Source organism: Pongo pygmaeus, chromosome 19, assembly GCF_028885625.2.
Source record: "Pongo pygmaeus isolate AG05252 chromosome 19, NHGRI_mPonPyg2-v2.0_pri, whole genome shotgun sequence".
NCBI lineage: Eukaryota > Metazoa > Chordata > Mammalia > Primates > Hominidae > Pongo > Pongo pygmaeus.
The window spans coordinates 1025779-1050692 of record NC_072392.2 but is presented as its reverse complement, the minus strand read 5'-3'; the positions used below and the strand labels follow the sequence as shown (position 1 = coordinate 1050692).

The following is a 24914-nucleotide window of genomic DNA, read 5'->3' as shown; positions in this document are numbered from 1 at the left end:
GGCGCCCCAGGGGAGGGACTCGGGGGTCGCCACCGCCTGAATCCCGCCGCAAGTGGGGGTCGCGGGAAGGGCTGAGGCTGCAGACCCCGCTCCTGGCGCTTCCCTCGGCTCCAGCCTCCCAGGGTCGGGCTCTGAGCTGGGGCGCCCGCGTGGGGGGATTCTTCACGGCCCTTGTTATCCGTCGCCCCGTTTTCAGATGAGAAAACTGAATAAGTTTCCCCTGACTGCAAAGCTTCCGTTCTCAATTACTTTATGTATTTAATTTTTTTTTGAGACGGAGTCTCGCTGTGTCGCCCAGGCTGGAGTGCACTGGTGCCATCTCGGCTCACTGCAAGCTCCGCCTCCCAGGTTCACGCCATTCTCCTGCCTCAGCCTCCCGAGCAGCTGGGATTACAGGCGCCCACCACCACGCCCGGCTAATTTATTTTTATATTTTATTTTTGTAGAGATGGGGGTGGGGTGGGTCTCACTCTGTGGGCCAGGCTGGTCTCGAACTCCGCCCGCCTCCCCTGGCAAAGCGCTGGGACTACAGGCTGAACCCCGTGCCCGGCGGGAACTGGGCTCCTCTCTTTGGCATCTCTCCCCACTCACTCCTTTTCTGTCCCTTTTGATCGGCTCCTCTTCTTCCGACAATCCCTTAAATGTCAAATGTTTCTTTCCAGTTGCAGCTTCTCTCCCCACGTTCAGAGCCGTGTTCCCGTGTCCGGGTGACTGTTCCGCAGACATCTCCACCCAGTTCCCACGCTCTTCTCCCTGGCTCCCCACCGGGGTGAACAAGTAAAGGAACAAAACCATCGCCGACCCTCCCACCGCCTCCCGCCATCATTGTGGCGGACTCAGAAGGGAACTTTTTACTCCTAGACTCCAAACCTTAGCAACTTTGGAAAGAGAAACGCGGGGCGTGAAGAACAAAAGTGGAATCCCGGCGCCCTCTTCTGGTCAGAAAGTGGAACTCCAGGCCGGGCGCGGTGGCTCACGCCTGTAATCCCAGCACTTTGGGAGGCCTGGGCGGGTGGATCTCTTGAGGTCAGGAGTTCGAGACCAGCCTGGCCAACATGGTGGACCCCGTCGCTACCAAAAATACAAAAATTAGCCGGGCGTGGTGGCGGGCGCCTGTAGTCCCAGCCACTTGGGAGGCTGAGGCAGGAGAATGGCGTGAACCCGGGAGGCGGAGCTTGCAGTGAGCCGAGATCATGTCACTGCACTCCAGCCTGGGCAACAGAGCAAGATTACGTCGTCTCAAAAAAAAAAAAAAAAATTGAACCCCATGAAGCGCTCAATTTAGGCCTCTAGTTGGGCTAAGGCCCTGCTGCTTGGTGCTATCCACCTGGGGCTGCCCCTGCAAAAACTGAAGTTTTATCTCTTGTCATCTGTGCTGGGAGAGGAAACTGCTCTTTTGCCCTGGTCACGTTCCTCCTGCACTTCTCTTGGAGGATCTTCGAGTCTTCATCACATACAACACACAGTTTCATTGCACATAGCCCACCTCTCCTGTCTCAGAGGAAAAATTGAAACCATCAGGTGTGAACCCTCAGCTTCCTGCCTGGGCCCACAAAGAGATCTGTCTGCACCCACTTGCACGTCCTGCTGTCTGAAGATAACCCTGCTGCTGGGGCGGTGGGGGAAGCATCTCCACTCCCACCCTCACAGAAGGTACACTTTGAGCCGCTAGCTATTATTCCGTCTCTCCAGTTGCTTTTTGATCTTTCATGGGTTTTTGGGGGGTGTTTTTTTGTTTTTTGTTTTTGCTTTTTGAGACAGGGTCTTATTCTGTCACTCAGGCTGGGAGGCAGTAGCATAATCACAGCTCACTGCAGCCTCGATCTCCTGGGCTCAAGCAATCCTTCCACCTCAGCCTCCCGAGCAGCTGGGATTACAGGCACGCGCCACCAAGCCCGGCTAATTTTTTGCATTTTCAGTAGAGATGGGATTTCACCATGTTGGCCAAATTGGTCTCGAACTCCTGACCTTGTGATCCACCCACCTCCGCCTCCCAAAGTGCTGGGATTACAGACGTGAGTCGCTGCGACCGGCCACTCATTTTTTATGCTTTAATGAATGTTATTTTTTAGAATGATTTTAGATGTTCAGAAAAATTAGGCCAAGCGAGTGGCTCCTGCCTGTCATCCCAGCACTTTGGGAGTCTGAGGTGGGTGGATCACCGGAGGTCGGGAGTTCGAGACCAGCCTGGCCAAAATGGTGAAACCCCATCTCTACTAAAAATACAAAAATTAGCCAGATATGGTGGCGCACCTGTAATCCCAGCTACTTGGGAGGCTGAGGCAGGAGAATCGCATAAATCCAGGAGGTGGAGGTTGCAGTCAGTGGAGATTGTGTCATCGCACAGCCTGGGGGATGAGAGTGAAACTTTGCCTCAAAAGAGAAAGAAAGAAAAAAAAAAGATGTACAGAAAAAGTGAGAAGCTAATACCAAGAGTCCCCCCATGTATCCTGAACCCATTTTCCTTGTTATTAACATATCACATTACTGTAGTACATTTATTACAATTAACGAATCAATATTGTCATATCATTATTATTAAGAAGCCCTGTCTCTACGAAAAATTAAAAAATTAGCTGGGGGTGGTGGCACGCACCTGTAGTCCCAGCTACTCAGGAGGTTGAGGTGGGAGGATCCCTTGAGCCCAGGAGTTTGAGGCTGCAGTGAGCAAAGATCATGTCATTGCACTCTAGCCTGGAAGACAAAGCGAGACCCAGTCTCTAAAAAGTAGAAATAGGCCGGGCGCGGTGGCTCATGCCTGTAATCCCAGCACTTTGGGAGGCCGAGGCGGATGGATCACCTGAGGTCAGGAGTTTGAGACCAGCCTGACCAACATGGCAAAACCCTGTCTTTGCTAAAAATACAAAATTCGCCGGGTTCGGTGGTGCATTCCTGTAATCCCAGCTACTTGGGAGGCTGAGGCAGGAGAATTGCTTGAACCTGGGAGGTGGAGGTTGCAGTGAGCCAAGATCGTGCCACTGCACTCCAGCCTGGATGACAGAGCAAGACTCCATCAAAAAAAAAAAAAAAAAAGTGGAAATAAAAAAGGGGTTGCAGGCCTACAAGGAATCAGAAAAATTTCCTTCATGTGCATGAAATTGAGGCAGGTGAACATGATCAAAGAGATCAGAACTGCCTCAGACATAGGAGTCTGGCAGGTGAGAGAAAGGAAGAAAGAAGTGCTGGGCCGCCGGGGAAGCTTGGCGAGGGGTGGACTGGTGAGCATGAGGCGTCAGCCTTTGTCCCCCCACCCCCACCGACACACACACGGCCGGATGGGCCCCGTCTCTGTGGCCTCCAACTGTCACCCTTGAAGCTGCTGCAGTGACGAGCGCCAGAGAGAGAAGCCAGGAAGGAAATGCTCCCACCCAGCACCTCCACCCACCAGGCGCCGGCCGGTGTGGTTTCCATTTCTGCTTGTTTTCCTGGCGTCCACCCCTCCGTTCTCTCACTAAAGTGATCTCTCTTGGCCAGGTGCGGTGGCCCCCGCCTGTAATCCCAGCACTTTCGGGAGGCCGAGGCGGGCGGATCACCTGAGGTCAGGAGTTCAAGACCAGCCTGACCAACATGGTGAAACCCCATCTCTACTAAAAATACAAAAAGTAGCCAGGCGTGGTGGTGGGCACCTGTAATCCCAGCTGCTTGGGAGGCTGAGGCAGGAGAATCGCTTGAACCCGGGAGGCAGAGGTTGCAGTGAGCTGAGATCGTGCCATTGCACTCCAGCCTGGGCGACAGAGTGAGACCCTGTCAAAAAAAAGAAAAAATCTCCCTTTTCTGTTGGAGCGTCTCCACTCCTTTGTCCTCAGCACCTTGAATGGGATTGGCTTAAGCCTGTTGGAGACTCTCCTCTTGGCCACAGCACATGGTTCAGGGACGGGCAGTTGCCAGTCAGAGCCAGTAAGATGCCCAGAGAATTTTGCTGGAGCTGCCAGGAATGAAATACCTCCTTCTTGTGTGGAAATTGCCTGAATAGACTCACACCTGCTGGACATACATGAGCATGGCTCTAGCTCTGGGAAATGACTGTCCATCGGGAACTGTGAAGATGGGAACAGGTCGGAGAATGGAGCTATTTGCAGCAAGAAAAGAGAGCTGGGAAATGTGGTAAGAGAAAAACCAGGCTCTTGGTTACGTTGTTTGAACACTAGATCTCACCACGCCTAAAGATCTATCCCCAAACTGTTCAGTTATATGGGCCAAAATACCCTCTTTATTATTGAAGCAGTGTATTGGCCGGTTACTTAAGCTGTTGTTTGCAATGTGAGGAGTCTGAAGGAATACGGATGGTCAGAGTCCATTTAATGTGTATATCTTGATTGTAAGGCTTGATCTTTTTTTTTTTTCTTTGTTTCTTTTTTTTTTTTTGGAGGTGGAGTTTTGTTCTGTCGCCCAGACCCAGGCTGGAGTGCAGTGGCGCCATCTCGGCTCAATGCAACCTCCGCCTCCCAGGTTCAAGCGATTCTCCCGCCTCAGCCTCCTGAGCAGCTGGGATTACAGGTGCCCGCCACCATACCTGGCTAATTTTTGTGTTTTTAGTAGAGATGGGATTTCACCGTGTTAGCCCTTTTTCTTTCTTTTTGAGGCAGGATCTGACTCTGCCGCCCAGGCTAGAGTGCAATGGCGTGATCACACTCACTGTCACCTCTGCCTCCTGGCTCACGCAGTCCTCCCACCTCAGCCTCATGAGTAGCTGGGACTGCAGGCGCCTGCCACCACGCCTGGCTCATTTTTGTGTTTTTTGTAAAGAAAGGGCTCACGCAGTCCTCCCACCTCAGCCTCATGAGTAGCTGAGACTGCAGGTGCCTGCCACCACGCCTGGCTCATTTTTGTGTTTTTTGTAAAGAAAGGGCTCACGCAGTCCTCCCACCTCAGCCTCATGAGTAGTTGGGACTACAGGTGCCTGCCACCACGCCTGGCTCATTTTTATGTTTTTTGTAAAGAAAGGGCTCACGCAGTCCTCCCACCTCAGCCTCGTGAGTAGCTGGGACTGCAGGTGCCTGCCACCATGCCTGGCTAATTTTTATGTTTTTTTGTAAAGACAGGGCTCACCATGTTGCCCAGGCTGGTCTTGAACTCCTGGGCTCAAGCAATCCACTCACTTCGGCCTCCCAAAGTGCTGGGATTACAGGCGTGACGCACCACGCGTCCCCCCACCCCGCCTTAATCTTTATAAGGACCATGAGGTGCTTGGAAGATGCAGAGATAAACAAGGTGGAATTCTGTCCTTAAAGAGCCCCTTCTTAGTCAAAAGAAGGAGAGGAAGAATGGCTTGAACTTGAACTCTACCTCTTTTGAAATGCAAATATCCCCAATTAGTGATGACACAGATTCTATAAAATCAATTAATAGACACATCCTTGGCAGCCCAGCTGTGAAAGCCTGTCTCAGGTCACTGCTGGAGAGGCCGCTGACACAAAAAATTGACATTTGATACTTTTGCTCTAAAGATTTGGGATTGAGTAAGTCAATGTGTTCAGTGAAATAGCAGCCTTTGGAAACCATCATGGCTGGGTGCGGTGGCTCACGCCTGTAATCCCAGCACTTTGGGAGGCCGAGGCAGGCAGATCACGATGTCAGGAGATCGAGACCATCCTGGCTAACACGGTGAAACCCCGTCTCTACTAAAAATACAAAAAATTAGCCGGGCGTGGTGGCGGGCGCCTGTAATCCCAGCTACTCGGGAGGCTGAGGCAGGAGAATGGCGTGAACCCGGGAGGCGGAGCCTGCAGTGAGCCGTGATTGCACCACTGCACTCCAGCCTGGGCGACAGAGCGAGACTCGTCTCAAAAAAAAAAAAAAAAAAAAAAAAAAACAACTTTCTTCCCCAGGGGCCAAAGAGGGCAGGGGAGAAAATGAAATTGACCAAGTGTCAATGAATGAGGGCCGGGGAGGGATAAATGCTCCATCCTGCTCCGTCAGCAGTGGGCGTGGGTCCAAAAAGACTCTTAGACTCATAAATTGCTCATTTATCCTCCCTGTTTGCTCCAAATGGCTGGAAAAGCTATTTCTGCTAATCACGGGCGCAGGCCCATTGCTGGAAGGGGGCCAGCCTGGGCCCAGCAGGAGTGTAAATTGCACCCGGGTTCATTATCTTTGTCTAGTCCAACATTTTAGTGGTAGGTTTTTGTTTGATTTCAAAGTGAGATGGTTAGATCATTATTTGTTAAATTATAGCTTTTAATTAGCAGATCTATTGAAATGAAAAGCCTGGAAGAGATGCACACACACACACATGCCGCTAAGTTTTTGTTTGGAATTTATAATTATTACTGTTCGGAAAACATTAGTTGGGGGCGTTAAAGTCATTTTTTTTTTTTTTTTTAAGAAAATCTTCAAATTATGCGCTGTTAGGGGAAGCGGGGAGGGAGACACCAGTGAGCTAGAGACCTCTCGTAATGCCAACAGTATTATTACCCAGCCCCGGGTCCTTGTCTTTGCAGAAAAGAGAGGGAACAGATGGTTTTATAATAATTCATATTCTTTCTCCTCAGGGCGGGAATCAGAGATTAAATCAGTGGGTAACCAAGACTGGCTGCGATGGAGTTCTGCTCCTTTCCTAATTCCCCTGGAAGGTAGGGAGAATGGTTGAGGGGCGGTGGGGTTGGAGCAGGGCAGTGTAGTGGGGAGTGGGTCAGCCTTGGTAGATTTGCCTCTGGGGGTTTAGTTTCTGCCTTTTGGAGGAACAAGGAGAGGCTAATATTCTCTCTCTCTTTTTTTTTTTGAGACAGAGTCTTGCTCTGTCGCCCAGGCTGGAGTGCAACAGCGAGATCTCAGCTCACTGCAACCTCGCCTCCCGGGTTCAAGTGATTCTCGTGCCTCAGCCTCCCGAGTAGCTGGGACTACAGCGTGCACCACCACTCCTGGCTAATTTTTGTATTTCTAGTAGAGATGGGGTTTCAACATGTTGGCCAGGCTGGTCTCGAACTCCTGACCTCAAGTGATCTACCCGCCTTGGCCTCCCAAAGTGCTGGGATTACAGGCGTGAGCCACCACACCCGGCCGGCAGTGATCTTGATCCCCACCCTCTTTCCCAGGGTTGGGGTGCGGGGGTGAGTTCCAATTCAGATGTCTTCCATCTTCTATTATTTTGAAGCCCCTTCCTTTGAAAACAGAACACTTTGCAAAGGTCACTTGTAACCAGAGGCTTTTTGGTTGTGTGTTAGGGTTTCTCTGAGTGAGCTTTCCCAGAAGGGGAGATGAGAAAATAGCCTATTAATAAATAGTATGTTGTTCTGAAAGAGTTAGGGGCTTCTGGCCAGGTGCGGTGACTCACACCTATAATCCTAGCACTTTGGGAGGCCGAGACAGGTGGATCACGAGGTCAGGAGACCGAGACCATCCTGGCTAACACGGTGAAACCCCGTGTCTACTAATATACAAAAAATTAGCCCGGCGTGGTGGCGGGCACCTGTAGTCCCAGCTACTCGGGAGGCTGAGACAGGAGAATGGGGTGAACCTGGGAGGCAGAGCTTGCAGTGAGCCGAGATGGCGCCACTGCACCCAGCCTGGGCGACAGCGAGACTCTGTCTCAAAAAAAAAAAAAAAAAAAAAAGAGTTAGAGGCTTCTGTTGTTATTGGGGAATTGTTTGTTTGTTTTGATTTTGTAAAACCTGAGTGTGGATCTGATGCTCCGCCTCCCCATCTTGCCTTCATCCTTATGCTTAATAATCCCATTTACTCCACTCTAGGAGTAATCAGAGATGTACAGCCCTCTCCCTGTGGGGGAGAACAGCACAGATAAGAAGCCCAGAATCGGGAATTGTTTTCTGATGAGCAAATGTCAAATTTTATAGATGAGCTTTGGGGATGAGAGAAAGGGTTATCATGATAGCCTGAAGCAACTTAGATTCATTGCTGGAGCTCTGATGGCAGAATACATGTTTGGGAAGTGATTCCACGAGCAGATTTTGGTCTCTGAAAAAGGCTAGAGCATGAAATAAATACAAGAAAAAGCTTTAAAACTTTTTACTCAGGTAACAACAAAAAACAAAAATTTAATCTTTGTAATTTCATGTTATTGAAAATCTACTCCAACTACATGTTTTGTTATTTTTAAGCACATAATTGCTGCAGCGGCAGCTGTGTGCACTGGAGTGAATGGAATTCCATCTGTCATTCACGTGACTTTTCTTCCCCTCCACAGCCCCCAGCAAGGGTCCCCATGAACACAATTAAAACCACTGCACTAGGGGCCGGGCGCGAGGGCTCACACCTGTAATCCCAGCACTTTGGGAGGCCGAGGCAGGTAGATCACGAGGTCAGGAGATCGAGACCATCCTGGCTAATACGGTAAAACCCTGTCTCTACTAAAAATACAAAAATTAGCCGGGCGTGGTGGCGGGCGCCTGTAGTCCCAGCCACTTGGGAGGCTGAGGCAGGAGAATCGCTTAAATCCAGGAGGCGGAGGTTGTGGTGACTTGAAATCAAGCCACAGCACTCCAGCCTGGGTGACAATGCAAGATACCATCTCAAACACACACACACAAAAAGATGGGAATTCTACCGAACCTTTCAAGAGAAGATAATACCAGGGCTATTTATTTATTTATTTATTTATTTTTCTTTATTATTATTATTATTATTATTATTATTATACTTTAGGCTCTATGGTACATGTGTGCAACGTGCAGGTAAGTTACATATGTATACATGTGCCATGCTGGTGCGCAATACCAGGGCTATTTAAATTGTTCGAAACTATAGGAAAAGAAGAAAAACTTCCAAAATCTTTTAAAAGCATGAGCACAAGACTGGTACCAAACCCAGGAAAGATTCCGCTAAAAATATACATGTAGAAATATCTCAGGCATTAACATTAATGCAAAAAGTATACATTCAATATTAGTAAACGGAATATAACATATTTATTTTTTATTTTATTATTATTTTTTTGAGACTGAGTCTCACTCTGTTGTCCAGGCTGGAGTGCAGTGGCACAATCTCGGCTCACTGCAACCTCCACCTCCTGGGTTCAAGTGATTCTTCTGCCTCAGCCTCCCATGTAGCTGGGATTACAGGCGCCCACTACCATACCCTGTTAATTTTTGTATTTTTATTAGAGACGGGGTTTCACCATGTTGGCCAGGCTGGTCTTGAACTCCTGACTTCAGGTGATCTGCCCGCCTCAGCCTCCCAAAGTGCTGGGATTACAGGTGTGAGTCACCACACGCAGTCTAATTTTTTTTTGAGATGGAGTCTCGCTGTGTCGCCCAGGCTGCAGTGCAGTGGTGAGATCTTGGCTCACTGCAACCTCTGCCTCCTAGGTTCAAGCGATTCTCCTGCCTCAGCCTCCTGAGTAGTTGAGACTACAAGTGTGTGCCACCACACCTGGCTAATTTTTGTATTATTAGTAGAGATGGGGTTTTACCATATTGGCCATGCTGGTCTTGAACTCCTGATCTTGTGATCTGCCCACCTTGGCCTCCCAAAGCTGGAATTACAGGTGTGAGCTACCGTGCCCGGCTAGCCTAATTTTTTTTTTTAGATGAGGTCTCACTCTGTCACCCAGGCTGGAGGACAGCAAGGTGATCTTGGCTCACTGCAACCTTTGCCTCCCAGACTCAAGCGATCCTCTCACCTCAGCCTCCCAAGTAGCTGGGACTAGGGGAGTGTGCCGCCACCCCTGGCCTGCATATTTAAATTAACATATCATGGCTAGGTGTGGTGGCTCACACCTCTAATCCCAGCACTTTGTGAGGCCGAGGCGGGTGGATCACCTGAGGTCAGGAGTTCGGGACCAGCCTGGTCAACATGATGAAACTCCATCTCTACTAAAAATACAAAAAATTAGCATGTGCCTATAATCCCAGCTACTTGGGAGGCTGAAGCAGGAGAATCACTTGAACCCAAGAGGTGGAGGCTGCAGTGAGCTGAGATCGCACCATTGCACTCCATTCTGGGCAACAAGAGTGAAACTCCGTCTCACACACAAAAAAATAATAATAACATGTTATGACCATGTGGTGTTTATTCTGGGAGAATTCAAGGATGGTTCATCACATGAAACTACCACAATAACCCAGAAATTCCTCTTCTGGTACTAGTGGATTAGATAATTTAGGACAATTCTTTCCTTGAAGAGAAATTTAAATACGGGACAGAATAACAACAACACTATCCAAAGCCTCAAAGAGTTAACAAGATAAGGATCAGTTACTGGAGATGTTAGAAATGAAGATTGATGGGCTGGGCACAGTGGCTCATGCCTGTAATCTCAGCACTTTGGGAGGCTGAGGCGGGTGGATCACGAGGTCAGGAAATCGAGACCATCCTGGCTAACATGATGAAACCCCGTCTCTACTAAAAATACAAAAAATAAAATAAAAAATCTCAGGGGGAAAAAAAAGTTAAAAAAAAAAAAAAAAAGAAAAGAAATGAAGATTGATGAGCAAAGCACTCAGAATCACTTTCTCCAGAAATATTTGATGAAGGTCTAAGATGTCCTTTTTTTTTTGAGACAGTCTCACTCCATCGCCCAGGCTAGAGTGCAGTGGAGAAATGATCTCGGCTCACCACAGCCTCCGCCTCCCGAGTTCAAGAGATTCTCCTGCCTCAGCCTCCTAAGTAGCTGGGATTACAGGCGTGTGCCACCATGCTTGGCTGATTTTTGTATTTTTAGTAGAGACAGGGTTTCACCATGTTGGCCAGGCTGGTCTCGAACTCCTGACCTCAGGTGATCCACCCACCTTGGCCTCCCAAAGTGCTGGGATTACAAATGTGAGCCACTGTGCCTGGCTTTTTTTTTTTTCTTTGAGATAGGGTTTTACTCTGTCACCCAGGCTGGAGTGCAGTGGCATGATCACAGTTCACTGCAGCTTCGACATCCTAGGCCCAAGCGATCCTCCCACTTCACCCTCCTGAGTAGCTGGGACTACAGGCGTGCACCACCATGCCCAGATCATTTTTCATTTTATTAGATACTGAGACGTCGCTGGGTTGCCCAGGCTGGTCTTGAATTCTTGGGCTCAGGAAGTCCTCCCATCTTGGCCTCCCAGAATGCTGGGCTTACAGGTGTGAGCCACCACACCCTGCCTAGTTTACTTTCTTAATATGTAGTATTGAAACAGCTGGGTAGCCACTGGAAAAACAAAGTTGGAGCCATACTTACTGCATATGAGGAGAAATTCCAATTGGATTAAAGATTAAAATGCAAAATAACAAAAAAAAGAAGAAAATATAAAAACATGATTTTATGACTGCAGAGGAAGGCCTTACTTACCGTATCACAAAATCAAAAAGCCACTAAAAAGAAATCAGTAAATTTGGCTAAATAAAAAAGTCTGCAGGTAAATTGTAAAGTTCCACGGTTTGATTGTTTATTCCCTCCACAACTCATGTTGAAATTTAATTGCCATTGTAACAGTTTTTTTCTTTTTTTTTTGAGGAGTCTCACTCTGTTGCCCAGGCTGAAGTCTGACAGCACGATCTGAGCTCACCGCAACCTCCGCCTCCTGGGTTCAAGCGGTTCTCCTACCTCAGCCTCCTGAGTAGCTGGGATTACAGGCGTGCGCCACCACGTCTGGCTAATTTTTGTATTTTTAGTAGAGACAGGGTTTCACTGTATTGGTCAGGCTAGTCTTGAACTCCTGGAGTCAGGTGATCCGCCCGCCTCGGCCTCCCAAAGTGCTGGGATTACAGGTGTGAGCCACCGCACCCGGCCTGTAACAAGTGTTCGGAGGTGGGACCTTTAAGAGGTGATTAGGCCAGGAGGGCTTCACCCTTGTGTGTAGGTTTAACGCTATCATCTTATAAAAGGGCTTTGCCCTCATCTGTAGTGGATTTAATGCAATCATCGTATAAAAGTGTGCATCTGGGCCCCTGTTGCTGCTTGTCCCTCCGCCCTCTGCCGTGTGAGTAACGCGCTCCCTCTCCCTGGATGATGAACTTACAAGGCTCTGTCTTGGAAGCAGAGACCAGGCCCTCACCTGGCACCAGGCCTGTCGCGCCTTTTGCTCTCCAGAACTGTGAGCCAATGCATTTCTGTTAGTTATAAATGTCCCAGTCTCAGGTATTCTGTTATAGCAGCACAAAATGGACTAATGCAATAAGCAAAGTCAAATGATAAATGACAAGTTTGGAAAAATATTTTCCACTCATGTCACAGGCAAATAGCTAAGTTCTCTGGTATTTAAAGAATTCGTACAAATGGATAAGAAAAAGATTAACAGCCCAAGAGGAAAATGGGCAAAAGACTTAAACGGATAGGCCGGGCACGGTGGCTCACACCTTTAATCCCAGCACTTTGGGAGGCCGAGGCAGGCAGATCACCTGAGGTCAGGAGTTTGAGACCAGCCTGGCCAACATGGCAAAACCCCGTCTCTACTAAAAATACAAAAATTAGCCAGGTGTGGTGGTGGGCGTCTGTAATCACAGCTACTCAGGAGACTGAGGCAGTAGAATCGCTTGAACCTGGGAGGCAGAGGTTGCAGTGAGCCGAGATCGCGCCATTGCGCTCCAGCCTGGGCAACAGAGCAAGACCGCATCTTGGGAGAAAAAACAAAAAAGATTTCCACAGAAAAAAGAGAAATGGCTCTTATTATGAAAACATTCTTAACCCAGTCATAATAAGATAAATGCAAACTAAAACTATATTGATATATCATTTTCACCTGTTATACTAGTAAAATTCCAAAATTTGATATCACACTGCATGGGCCAGGGCATAAGAAAACAAGCACTCTCAGACATTGTTGGTGGGGGGTACATTGACATCATGCCTCAAGGGCAGTTAGTATTTAGCCGGGCATGTTGGCACATGCCCAGCTACTCAGGAGACTGAGGCAGGAGAATTGCTTGAACCTGGGAGGCGGAGGTTGCAGTGAGCTGAGATCGCACCGTTGCACTCCAGCCTGGGCAACAAGAGCGAAACTCTGTCTAAAAAAAAAAAAAGCCTCAAACTCCTGGGCTCAAGTGATCCTCCCGCCTCAGCCTTCCGAGGAGCTGGTACTACAGGTGCTGGTCTGGAACTCCTGGGCTCAAGCAGTCCTCCTGCCTCTGCCTCGGCCTCCCATAGCGCTGGGATCATAGGCATGAGCCACCGCACCCACAGAGAGTTCTGTGAGGGTCCTTACGTCAACCCAGAACAGACATTTTTGTTTGCCTGTTACTTTTTTCTTGGCAACAAGACTCTGATTTCTCATGGGGAAATTAACGCTTCCCAGGTTCTCAGCCATGTGGTTTAGGTGCAATTAACCCACGCCCTCAGCTCCAGGGATAGATGCTTGTTGGCTTACGGCAGTGCCCCTGGCAGCAGTGATTGGTTTAAAATAGAATGAGACCATCCTGGCTAACAAGGTGAAACCCTGTGTCTACCAAAAATTCAAAAAATTAGCCGGGCATGGTGGTGCAACCTCTGCCTCCAGGGTTCAAGCGATTCTCCTGTCTCAGCCTCCTGAGTAGCTGGGATTACAGGTGCCTGCCACTGGGCCCTGCTAATTTTTGTAGTTTTAGTAGAGATGGGGTTTCACCATGTTGGCCAAGACTGCCACTGCACTCCAGCCTGGGCAACAGAGCAAGACTCCGTCTCAAAAAAAAAAAAAAAAAAAGAGGCCAGGTGCAGTGGCTGTTGTTTGTAATCCCAGCACTTTGGGAGGCCGAGGTGGGCGGATCACAAGGTCAGGAGATCGAGACCATCCTGGCTAACTCGGTGAAACCCCATTTCTACTAAACAAAATACAAAAAATCAGCCGGGTGTGGTGGCGGGCGCCTGTAGTCCCAGCTACTCAGGAGCTGAGGCAGGATAATGGTGTGAACGCGGGAGGTGGTGCTTGCAGTGAGCCGAGATGGTGCCACTGCACTCCAGCCTGGGCAACAGAGTGAGACTCCGTCTCAAAAAAAAAAAAAAAAAAGAAGAAGAAGAAAATAAGCCGGGTGCAATGGCTCATACCTGTAATCCCAGCACTTTGGGAGGCCTAGTGGGGTGGATCATTTGAGCCCAGGAGTTAGAGACCAGCCTGGGCAACATGGTGAAACAAACCAAAAAGCCAAACTACCAAAAAAAAAAAAAAAAAAACCTAGCAAAAAAAATTAGCCAGGCTCAGTGTTGCACATCTGAAGTCCCAGCTACTAGGGAGGCTGAGGTGGGTCACTTGAGCCCAGGAGGTTGAGGCTGCAGTGAGCAGTGAGTGAGCCACTGTACTCCAGCCTGGGCGACAGACTGAAACTCTGTCTCAAAATAAATAAGTTGGGGGCTGGGCATGGTGGCTCAAACTTGTAATCCCAGCACTTTGGGATGCTGAAGCAGGAGGATTACTTGAAGCAAGGAGTTCGAGACCAGCCGGGGCAACATAGCAAGACCTTGTCTCTACAAAAAATAAAAAATTAGCCAGAGCAAGTCTCTCTCAGTCAGTCAGTCTCTGTCTCTCTCTCCCTCTGTCTCTCTCTTTAAGTTCCAGTTGGAGAACCACCAAATTGGACCTAGTTCCCCCAGGGAGAGGTTCCGGAATCGAGAGATATGTTCATTTTTTTTTTTTTTGAGATGGAGTCTCTCTCTGTCACCCCAGCTGAGATGTTCATTTTTTATCTTATATAATTCTGGATTCTTCCAATTTTCTTTCACAAGCCCTTATTGCCTTTGTAATTTAGAAAATGTGGAAAACAGAAGTTGCACATATGACCTTTGCTTGCTTTTTTCTAGAAAGAGAGGCATGGAACTGGCAGAGCCCTGGCAGCATGACGAGGAAACGGACCCCATTCTGCAGTAATTAGAAAACGTCATGATACGATGCCACGTGAAGTACACACGCTCAACCTGGATCGAATTATGGGGAAACATCAGATGGGTCCAGATTACGCAGGACACTCTCCATGACGACTGGCCTGGAATCTTCAAAAACAGCAATGCCGTGAAAGACAGAAATAAAACAGAAAAAAAGGTAGGAGGGCCGGGCGCAGCGGCTCCTGCCTGTAATCCCAGCACTTCGGGAGGCTGAGGCGGGCGGATCACGAGGTCAGGAGTTCAATGCCAGCCTGGCCAAAATGGTGAAACTCTGTCTCTACTAAAAATACAAAAAAATTAGCCAGGTGTGGTGGCACATGCCTGTAATCCCAGCTACTCAGGAGGCTGAGGCAGGAGAATCACTTGAACCCGGGAGGCGGAGGTTTCAGTGAGCCAAGACTGAGACATTGCACTCCAGCCTCGGCGACAGAGCGAGACTCCATTTCAAACAACAACAACAAAAACCAGGCACAGTAGCTCACGCCTGTAATCCCAGCACTTTGGGAGGCCAAGGTGGGCGGATCACGAGGTCAGGAGTTCGAGACCAGCCTGACAAACATGGTGAAACTCCATCTTTACTAAAAATACAAAAATTAGCCGAGTGTGGTGGTGCACACCTGTAGTCCCAGCTACTTGGGAGGCTGAGGCAGGAGAATTGCTTGAACCCAGGAGACAGAGGCTGCAGTGAGCCAAGATTATGCCACTGCACTCCAGCCTGGTCAACAGAGCAAGACTCTGTCTCCAAAAAAAAAAAAAAAAAAAAAGGTCCAATAGCTAGAATATATGAAAACTCTTACAACTCAATAATAGGCAAACAATACAACTAAAAATTGGGTTTGGAATTTGAATACACAGTTTTCTAAAGAAAATATATAGATGCCCAGGGCGGATTCATCGAGACAGGGGATGGCAATAGAGAAAGAGTAATTCACGCAGAGCCGACTGTGCAGGAGACTGGAGTTCTGTTATTACTCTAGTCAATCTCTCTGAGCACTGGGGAGTAGAGTTTTTTGTTTTTTGTTTTTTTTTTTTTTGAGACGGAGTCTCGCTCTGTCGCCCAGGCTGGAGTGCAGTGGCACGATCTCGGCTCACTGCAAGCTCCACCTCCCGGGTTCAAGTCATTCTCCTGCCTCAGCCTCCCGAGTAGCTGGGACTACAGGCGCCCGCCACCACGCCTGGCTAATTTTTTTGTATTTTTAGTAGAGACTGGATTTCACCGTGTTAGCCAGGATGGTCTCGATTTCCTGACCTCGTGATCCGTCCGCCTCAGCCTCCCAAAGTGCTGGGATTACAGGCGTGAGCCACCGCGCCCGGCCAGTGGGAACAGAGTTTTTAAGGATAAAGTGGTGGGTGGGGGAAGCCAGTGAGCCAGGAGTGCTGATTGGTCAGAGATGAAATCACAGGGCGTCAAAGCTGTCTTCTTGCGCTCAGTCAGTTCCTGGGTGGGGGCCACAAGATCAGATGAGCCAGTTTATCGATGTGGGTGGGGTCAGCTGATTCATCAAGTGCAGGGTTTCCAAAATATCTCAAGCGCTGATCTTAGGAGCAGTTTAAGGAGGGTCAGGATCTTCTGACCTCCAGCTGCATGGCTCCTAAACCATAATTTCTAATCTTGGGGCTAAAGTTAGTCCTACAAAGGCAGACTAGTCCCCAGGGAAGAAGGAGGTTTGTTTGGGAAAGGGCTGTTACCATCTTTGTTTAAACTATAAACTAAGTTTTTTCCTAAAGTTAGTGCAGCCTACGCCCAGGAATGAACAAGGACAGCTTGGAGGTTAGGAGCAAGACGGAGTCGGTCAAGTTAGATCTAACACTGTCTCAGTCATAATTTTGGAAAGGTGGTTTCAAGAACATGAATATATGTTCATCTTTCATTATTAGGGAAAGGCAAATAAAACCATGACAAGGCTGGGTGCGGTGGCTCACGCCAGTAATCCCAGCACTTTGGGAGGCTGAGGTGGGAACATAGCTTGAGTCCAGACTTTGAGACCAGCCCTGGCAGCATAGTGAGATCTCGTCTCTACAAGACAGTTAAAAAAATAATTAGCTGAGTGTGGTGGCATGCGCCTGTGGTCCTAGCTACTCAGGAGGCTGAGGTGGGAGGATCACTTGAGTACTGGTGCTTGAAGCTGCAGTGAGCCGCAATTGTGCCACTGCACACCAGCCTGGGCGACAGAGCAAGACCCTATCTCAAAAACAAAACAAGGCCGGGTGCGGTGACTCACGCCTGTCATCTCAGCACTTTGGGAGGCCGAGGCGGGCAGATCACAAGGTCAGGAGTTTGAGACCAGCCTGACCAACATGGTGAAACCCGATCTCCAATAAAAATACAAAGTTAGCCAGGCGTGGTGGTGGGCGCCTGTAATCCCAGCTACTCAGGAGGCTGAGGCAGGAGAATCGCTTGAACCCAGGAGGCGGAGTTTGCAGTGAGCTGAGATTGAGCCACTGCACTCCAGCCTGGGTGACAGAGCAACACTCCATCTCAAAAAAAAAACAAAAAACAAAAAAAAAAAACCCAAAGGAAACAACAACCAGAGAAACCACAATGAGATACCACATCACACGCACTAGGGTGGCTATGATACAAAAAATGCACACTAGTGTGGGAAAGAATGTGGAGCAGTGGGAGCCCGTATACACCGGGAAGATAAAATGACGTAGATGCTTCAGAAACGGTCAGACAGTTCTCTGATAAGCGAAATGCAGAGTGACCATATGAGCCAGCAATTTCGCTCCTAAGCAGAAACAGAGAAAATGGAAAACATGTCCACACAAAAACTTGGACACGGCTGGGCACGGTGGGTCACACCTGTAATCCCAGCACTTTGGGAGGTCGAGGTGGACGGATCACATGAGGTCAGGAGTTCCAGACCAGCCTGGCCAACATAGTGAAACCCCATCTCTACCAAAAATACAAAAATTAGCTGGGCGTGTGGCGCACACCTGTAATCCCAGCTACTCAGGAGGCTGAGTGAGGCAGGAGAATCGCTCGGGAGCCAGAGGTTGCGGTGAGCCAAGATGGCGCCACTGCACTCCAGCCTGGGTGACAGAGGTAGACTCTGTCTCAAAAAAAAAAAAAAAAATCTATCTATCTATATGTATTTATATATCTGACAAAGAGCATGAATAAATAATATAAAGAACTAGACAGGCCACGGCCAGCTAGGTGGCTCACGCCTGTAATCCCAGCATTTTGGGAGGCCGAGGTGGGTGGATCACAATGTCAGGAGATCGAGACCATCCTGGCTAACATGGTAAAACCCCGTCTCTACTGAAAAAATACAAAAAAATGCTAGATGACGAGTTAGTGGGTGCAGCGTACCAGCATGGCACATGTATACATGTGTAACTAACCTGCACATTGCGCACATGTACCATAAAACCTAAAGTATAATAATAATAAAAAAATAAAATAAATAAAATAAAATAATTAAAAAAAAAAAATAGCCAGGCGTGGTGACGGGTGCCTGTAGTCCCAGCTACTAGGGAGGCTGAGGCAAGAGAATGGCGTGAACCCGGGAGGTGGAGCTTGCATTGAGCCGAGATTGTACCACTGTACTACTCCAGCCTGGGCGACAGAGCGAGACTCCATCTAAAAAAAAAAAAAGAAAAAGAAAAAAGAACTAGACAGGCCAGGTGCAATGGCTTAGGCCTGTAATCCTAGCACTTTGGGAGGCTGAGGCAGGTGGATCACTTGAGTCTAGCAGTTTGAGACCAGCCTGAACAACATGGTGAAACCTGGTATCTACAAAAAATACAGAAATTAGCTGAGCGTGGTGGTACGTATCTGTAATCCTAGCTACTCGAGAGGCTGAGGTGGAAGGATGGCTTGAGTCTCAGAGGCAGATGTTGCAGCAAGCTGAGAGGGTGCTGATACACTCTCCAGCCTGGGTGACAGAGCAAGACCTTGTCTCAAAAAAAAAAAAAAAAAAAAAAAAAAAAGAGCTAGAGCATACTGGCTCATGTCTGTAATCCCAACACTTTGGGAGGCCAAGGAGGGAGGATCACTTAAGCCCAGGAGTTCAAGTCCAGCCTGGGAAACATAGGGAGACCCTGTCTCTACAAAAAAGAAAAAAAACCATAGCCAGGCATGTAGTCCCAGCTACTTGGGAGGCTGAGGTGGGAGGATTACTTGAGCCCAGGAGTTCAGACCAGCCTGGGCAACAGACCTCAAGACCTTGTCTCAAAAAATATAAAAATAAAAAAAGGACTATTACAACTCAACTCTAAAAGTATATCTGATAAAAAATGGACAAAAGATTTAAACACTTCACAAAAGAAAATATGCAAATGGTCAATAAGTACATGAAACGATGTTGTACATCATTAATAATCAAATTAAAGCACAACAAGATAGCATTACATACCCACTAAAGTGGCTAAAGCGAAAAAAACTGACAACACTAAGTGTTGACATGGACATAGAACAATGAGATGCACACACATTGCTGTTAATAATGGAAAACAGGCTGGGTGCGGTGGCTTACGCCTGTAATCCCAACACTTTCAGAGGCGGAGGCAGGAGAATCACCTGAGGTCAGGGGTTCCAGACCAGCCTGGCCAACATGGCGAAACCCCATCTCTATTAAAAATACAAAAAATTAAAAAAAAAAAAAAAGGAAAATAGTACAGGCACTTTGGAAAACATTGTATGGTAATATCTTTAAAAGTTAAACATACAGTTTTGGCTGGGCGCGGTGGCTCACGCCTGTAATCCCAGCACTTTGGGAGGCTGAGGCAGGCGGATCACGAGGTCAGGAGATCGAGACCGTCCTGGCTAACACAGTGAAACCCCATCTCTACTAAAAAAAATACAAAAAATTAGCCGGTCGCGGTGGCGGGCGCCTGTAGTCCCAGCTACTCAGGAGGCTGAGGCGGGAGAATGGCGTGAACCCGGGAGGCGGAGTGAGCCGAGATAGCGTCACTGCAGTCCAGCCTGGGCGAAAGAGCGAGGCTCCGTTTAAAAATTAAAAAAAAAAAAAGAAAAAAGAAAAGTTAAACATACAGTTTCCTTACGACCCAGCAATCTCATTTCTGTGTATTTTTTGTGGGGAATATAAATGAAAACACTTGTCCACACAGAGACAACTCAAATGTCTATCAACTGGAGAATAAACAAATAGGGGTATATTCATACAATGGAATATTCTTCCACAATAAAAAGGAATGAATTACATAAACTTGAATGACTATCTTTTATGTTTTTTGGGACGGAGTTTTGCTCTTGTTGCCCAGGCTGGAGTGCAATGGTGCGATCTTGGTTCACTGCGACAGCCTCCCGGGTTCAATCAATTCTCCTGCCTCAGCCTCCCGAGTAGATGGGATTACAGGCACCCGCCACCATGCCCGGCTGATTTTTATATTTTGTATTTTGTGTTTTTTTTTTTTTTTAGGGAAGATGGGGTGTCAGCATGTTGGCCAGGCTGGTCTCACTCCTGACCTCAGGTGATCTGCCCGCCTCGGCCTCCCGAAGTGCTGGGATTACAGGTGTCAGACTTTGAGCCTGGCCCTGAATGACTATCTTAATCTCATCAAACCACACTTGTTTATCTGCAAAATAATGATAATAACACTTTTGTCCCAGCATTAGAATGAAGGTTGAATGCCTGTTTCCACCTAGTATGTTAAAATGCCTATTTCCGACCTTGGGGTATGGGAAGGGAAGGAAGGAGATGTAAATACACAGCAGTGCAGATTGAACTCAGAAACACTGTGCTGTTTCAGCAGTCCAACACCAAGACTACATTCTTTCATACAAGATTCTAGGAAGGGGCCGGGTGCTGTGGCTCACACCTGTAATCCCAGCACTTTGGGAGGCTGAGGTGGGAGGATGGGCTTGAGCCCTGGAGTTTGAGACCAGCCTAGGCAACATAGTGAGACCTCATCTCTACCAAAAAAAAAAAAAAAAAAAAAAAAATCACCACATATGGTGGCTTGTGCTGTGGTCCCAGCTACTTGGGAGGCTGAGGAGGGAGGTCGAGGTTGCAATGACGTGTGGTCGCACCACAGCACTCCGGCCTGGGAGATGGAGTGAGAGCCTGTCTAAAAAAAAAAAAAATTCTAGAAAAGGCAAGACTGTAGTGACAAAAATTCTAGAAAACTGGGTGCCTGGTGGGGCGCGGTGGCTCACACCTGTAATCCCAGCACTTTGGGAGGCCGAGGCGGGTGGATCACCAGGTCAGGAGTTCGAGACCAGCCTGACCAACATGGTGAAACCCCGTCTCTACTAAAAATACAAAAATTAGCTGGCCGTGGTGGCGCGTGCCTATAATCCCAGCTACTCAGGAGGCTGAGGCAGGAGAATCACTTGAACCCGGAAGGCGGTGGTTACAGTGAGCTGAGATCGCACCACTGCACTGCAGCCTGGGTGACAGAGCGAGACTCCGAGACTCGTCTTAAGATAAAAAAAATAAAAAAAAAAAAGCCCTCCAGAGATGGAAGCCTGGGGGGTGTTTATTAACCAACCTGTATTTCCACTGGCCTTGGTCCAGGCAGGGTTAATTGGCTATGGCCCTGGGGGTATTAATATCCTATCCCCTATCTTGGCTGTTCTTGAGAGCTTTGTGACTTTGACAGAAGCCCTAAGGCAGAAAAGTAGAGAGCAGCGTGGGAGATGGCACTCAGGTGAGAACCCAGCAGCCCCCAGGGACTGTCCACTGCAGAAATCCAAGATAGGCCAACAGGAGGTGGCACAGGACACGAAAGACATCTACTACAGAGGGCCACTTGGGTTGGGAGCTGAGTGGGTGTAGCAGGCCGAGGAAATTCAGGAAATGGGGTTGGAAATGTTAGCTGGGGTCAGGGGGCCCATTTCAATAGGTCTGATATGCCAGGCTACAAAGTTTAAACTTGCCAGGCGCCATGGCTCATGCCTGTGATCCCAACACTTTGGGAGGACAAGGCGGGCAAATGGCTTGAGCCCAGAAGTTCAAGCCTGGGAAACACGGTGGGACCCTGTCTCTACAAAAACTTAGCCAGGCTTGGTGGCATGCACCTGTAGTCCCAGCTACTCAGGAGGCTGAGGTGGGAGGATCCCTTGGGCCCAGGATGTTGAGGCTGCAGTGAGCCAAGATTGCACCACTGAGCTCCAGCCTGGGAGACAGAGCAAGACCCTGTCTCAAAAAAATAAACGGAAAACAAAGTTTAAACTTAATTTGGTAGGCCCTGGGACCTAGTGGGTGCTCAACAAATATTTATTGAATAAAGAAATGCCAGTGACTGATGCACCTGGACCAAGCTCTTACAAAGCTGCGGGACTACAGAACCTAGCAGGCTGAACGTGGTGACTCACACCTGTAATCCCAATACTTTGGGAGGCTGAGGCAGGAAGATGGCTTGAGCCCAGGATTTCCAGACCAGCCTGGGGAACATAAGAAGACCCTGTCTGTCTCTCCAGAAAAAAAAAAAGCCGGGTGTGGTGGCTTGCGCTTAGGAGGCTGAGGTGGAAGGATGGCTTGAGTACCGGAGTTGAGGCTGCGGTGAGCTATGATAGCACCACTGTACTCCAGCCTGGGTGACAGAATGAGACCCAGTCTCTTTTTCTTTTCTTTTTTTTTTCAAGACGGAGTCTCACTCTGTCACCCAGGCTGGAGTACGGTGGCATGATCTCTGCTCACTGCAACCTCCGCCTCCCAGGTTCAAGCGCTCCTCCTACCTCAGCCTCCCACCTCACCCAAGTAGCTGGGATTACAGGCGCCTGCCACCACACCTAGCTAATTTTTGTATTTTTAGTAGAGAGGGGGTTTCACCATGTTGGCCAGGCTGGTCTCGAACTCCTGACCTCAGGTGATCCACTTGCCTCGGCCTCCCAAAGTGCTGGGATTACAGGCATGAGCCACTGTACCCGGCCTACCCTGTTTCTTAACAAACAAAAAAAAAGAAAATCCAGCAGACTAGCTGTGTGGCTTCTAACCTCTTTGATCTTCCATTTCTGTCTGTCTGAAGCGATGACAATAATACCTTCTTCACAGGGTTGTTGTGAGGAATTAGAAGAGATAAAAAATGTATGGCAGCTAGCCACCCCGTCTGGGAAGTGAGGAGCGCCTCCGCCCGGCCGCCCCGTCTGGGAAGTGAGGAGCGCCTCCGCCCGGCCGCCCCGTCTGGGAGGTGAGGAGCGCCTCTGCCCGGCCGCCCCGTCTGGGAGGTGAGGAGCGCCTCTACCCGGCCACCCATCGTCTGGGATGTGAGGAGCGCCTCTGCCCGGCTGCCACCCCGTCTGGGAGGAAGTGAGGAGCGCCTCTGCCCGGCCGCCCCGTCTGGGAGGTGAGGAGCGTCTCTGCCCGGCCGCCCCGTCTGGGAGGAAGTGAGGAGCGTCTCTACCTGGCCGCCCCGTCTGGGAAGTGAGGAGCGCCTCTGCCCAGCAGCCCCGTCTGGGAAGTGAGCAGCGCCTCTGCCCAGCAGCCCCGTCTGGGAGGTGAGGAGCGCCTCTGCCCGGCCGCCCCGTCTGGGAAGTGAGGAGCGTCTCTGCCCAGCAGCCCCGTCTGGGAGGTGAGGAGCGCCTCTGCCTGGCTGCCACCCCGGCTGGGAGGAAGTGAGGAGCGCCTCTGCCCAGCAGCCCCGTCTGGGAAGTGAGCAGCGCCTCTGCCCAGCAGCCCCGTCTGGGAGGTGAGGAGCGCCTCTGCCTGGCTGCCACCCCGGCTGGGAGGAAGTGAGGAGCGCCTCTGCCCGGCCGCCCCGTCTGGGAAGTGAGGAGCGCCTCTGCCCGGCCGCCCCGTCTGGGAGGTGAGGAGCGCCTCTGCCCGGCCGCCCAGTGTGGGAAGTGAGGAGCACCTCTGCCTGGCTGCCCCATCTGGGAGGTGAGGAGCGCCTCTGCCTGGCTGCCACCCCGGCTGGGAGGAAGTGAGGAGCATCTCTGCCTGGCCGCCCCGTCTGGGAAGTGAGGAGCGCCTCTGCCCGGCCGCCCTGTCTGGGAGGTGTACCCAACAGCTCCGAAGAGACAGCGACCATCGGGAGCGGGCCATGAGGTCGATGGCGGTTTTGTTGAAGAGAAGGGGGGGATGTGTGGGGTAAGGAAGGAGAGATCAGATTGTTGCTGTGTCTGTGTAGAAAGAGGTGGCCATAGGAGACTCCATTTTGTTCTGACTAGGAGAAATTCTTCTGCCTTGGGATGCTGTTGATCTATGGCCTTTCCCCTAGCCCCGTGCTCTCTGAAACATGTGCTGTGTCAACTCAGAGTTAAATGGATTAAGGGCGGTGCAAGATGTGCTTTGTTAAACAGATGCTTGAAGGCAGCATGCTCTTTAAGAGTCATCATCACTCCCTAATCTCAAGTACCCAGGGGCACAAACACTGCAGAAGGCCGCAGGGACCTCTGCCTAGGAAAACCAGAGACCTTTGTTCATGTGTTTATCTGCTGACCTTCTCTCCACTATTATCCTATGACCCTGCCATATCCCCCTCTCCGAGAAACACCCAAGAGTGATCAATAAATACTTAATTAAAAAAAAAAATGTATGGCAGCTAGAGGTGTGGACTCTAAATGTCAGCAGCCTGCGCTGTCCCCATGAGGACCCAGAACCGAGTCATAAAGCTGAGCTATCCACCAGCTGGGGACAATGCAGGCTGCTCCTGGGATCTGTTTACAGAAGATGATGTGTGCTGGCATTTCCAGCTCTACTGGTCCTTGTGGAAAAAATTAGTGGTATTGGTAACAATTTCCTTGGGCCAAAACAGAATCATACCACGGCTTTAATGAAAGGACAGATTTGAAACTATCCTCCCAGGGAACTTGCACATTCAGAAATGGATGCGTATTAGTAACCTACAGTTTTGTTTTTCTTGGTGCATTCCAACATACATATTGAAACAGTTTCCAGTCAATATGCTGTTTATGCTGTTGCCTGGGGTCATCCATCACTTCTGGACTGCTCTTCCTCTCCCATTCTGAAATCTTTACAGAGGCCAAGATGTCGTGGACTCCCTTTGATGGACTCTGCCTGGTGTGGGCTGGCGATAGGCATTGGAAGCTTCTCAGTCCTTCTCAGTGGACAAAGGAGACTGTGATGACCCCTGGGGTGTGCAGCGAAGGTGGGAGAGAAAGCAGGTTGAGGAGCTAGGTGAAGGATTGAGAAATCACTCAAACTGGGGAATAGTAAATTAGTGCATTTTATTTTTATTATTTATTTATTTATTTATTTTTGAGACGGAGTTTCGCTCTTGTTGCCCAGGCTGGAGTGCAGTGGCGCAATCTCGGCTCACTGCA

At 49.2% G+C, this 24914-nt stretch overlaps 1 long non-coding RNA gene across 1 annotated transcript; it reads left to right on the top strand.

Moving 5' to 3' along the window:
* Positions 1-2948: 2948 nt before the first annotated feature.
* On the top strand, positions 2949-24826 carry LOC129018246 (uncharacterized). The gene is made up of 4 exons (XR_008495210.2): positions 2949-4104; positions 6492-6572; positions 14636-14873; positions 22684-24826. It is a non-coding gene; the product is annotated as an uncharacterized LOC129018246 (long non-coding RNA).
* The last annotated feature ends 88 nt before the right edge of the window (positions 24827-24914 follow it).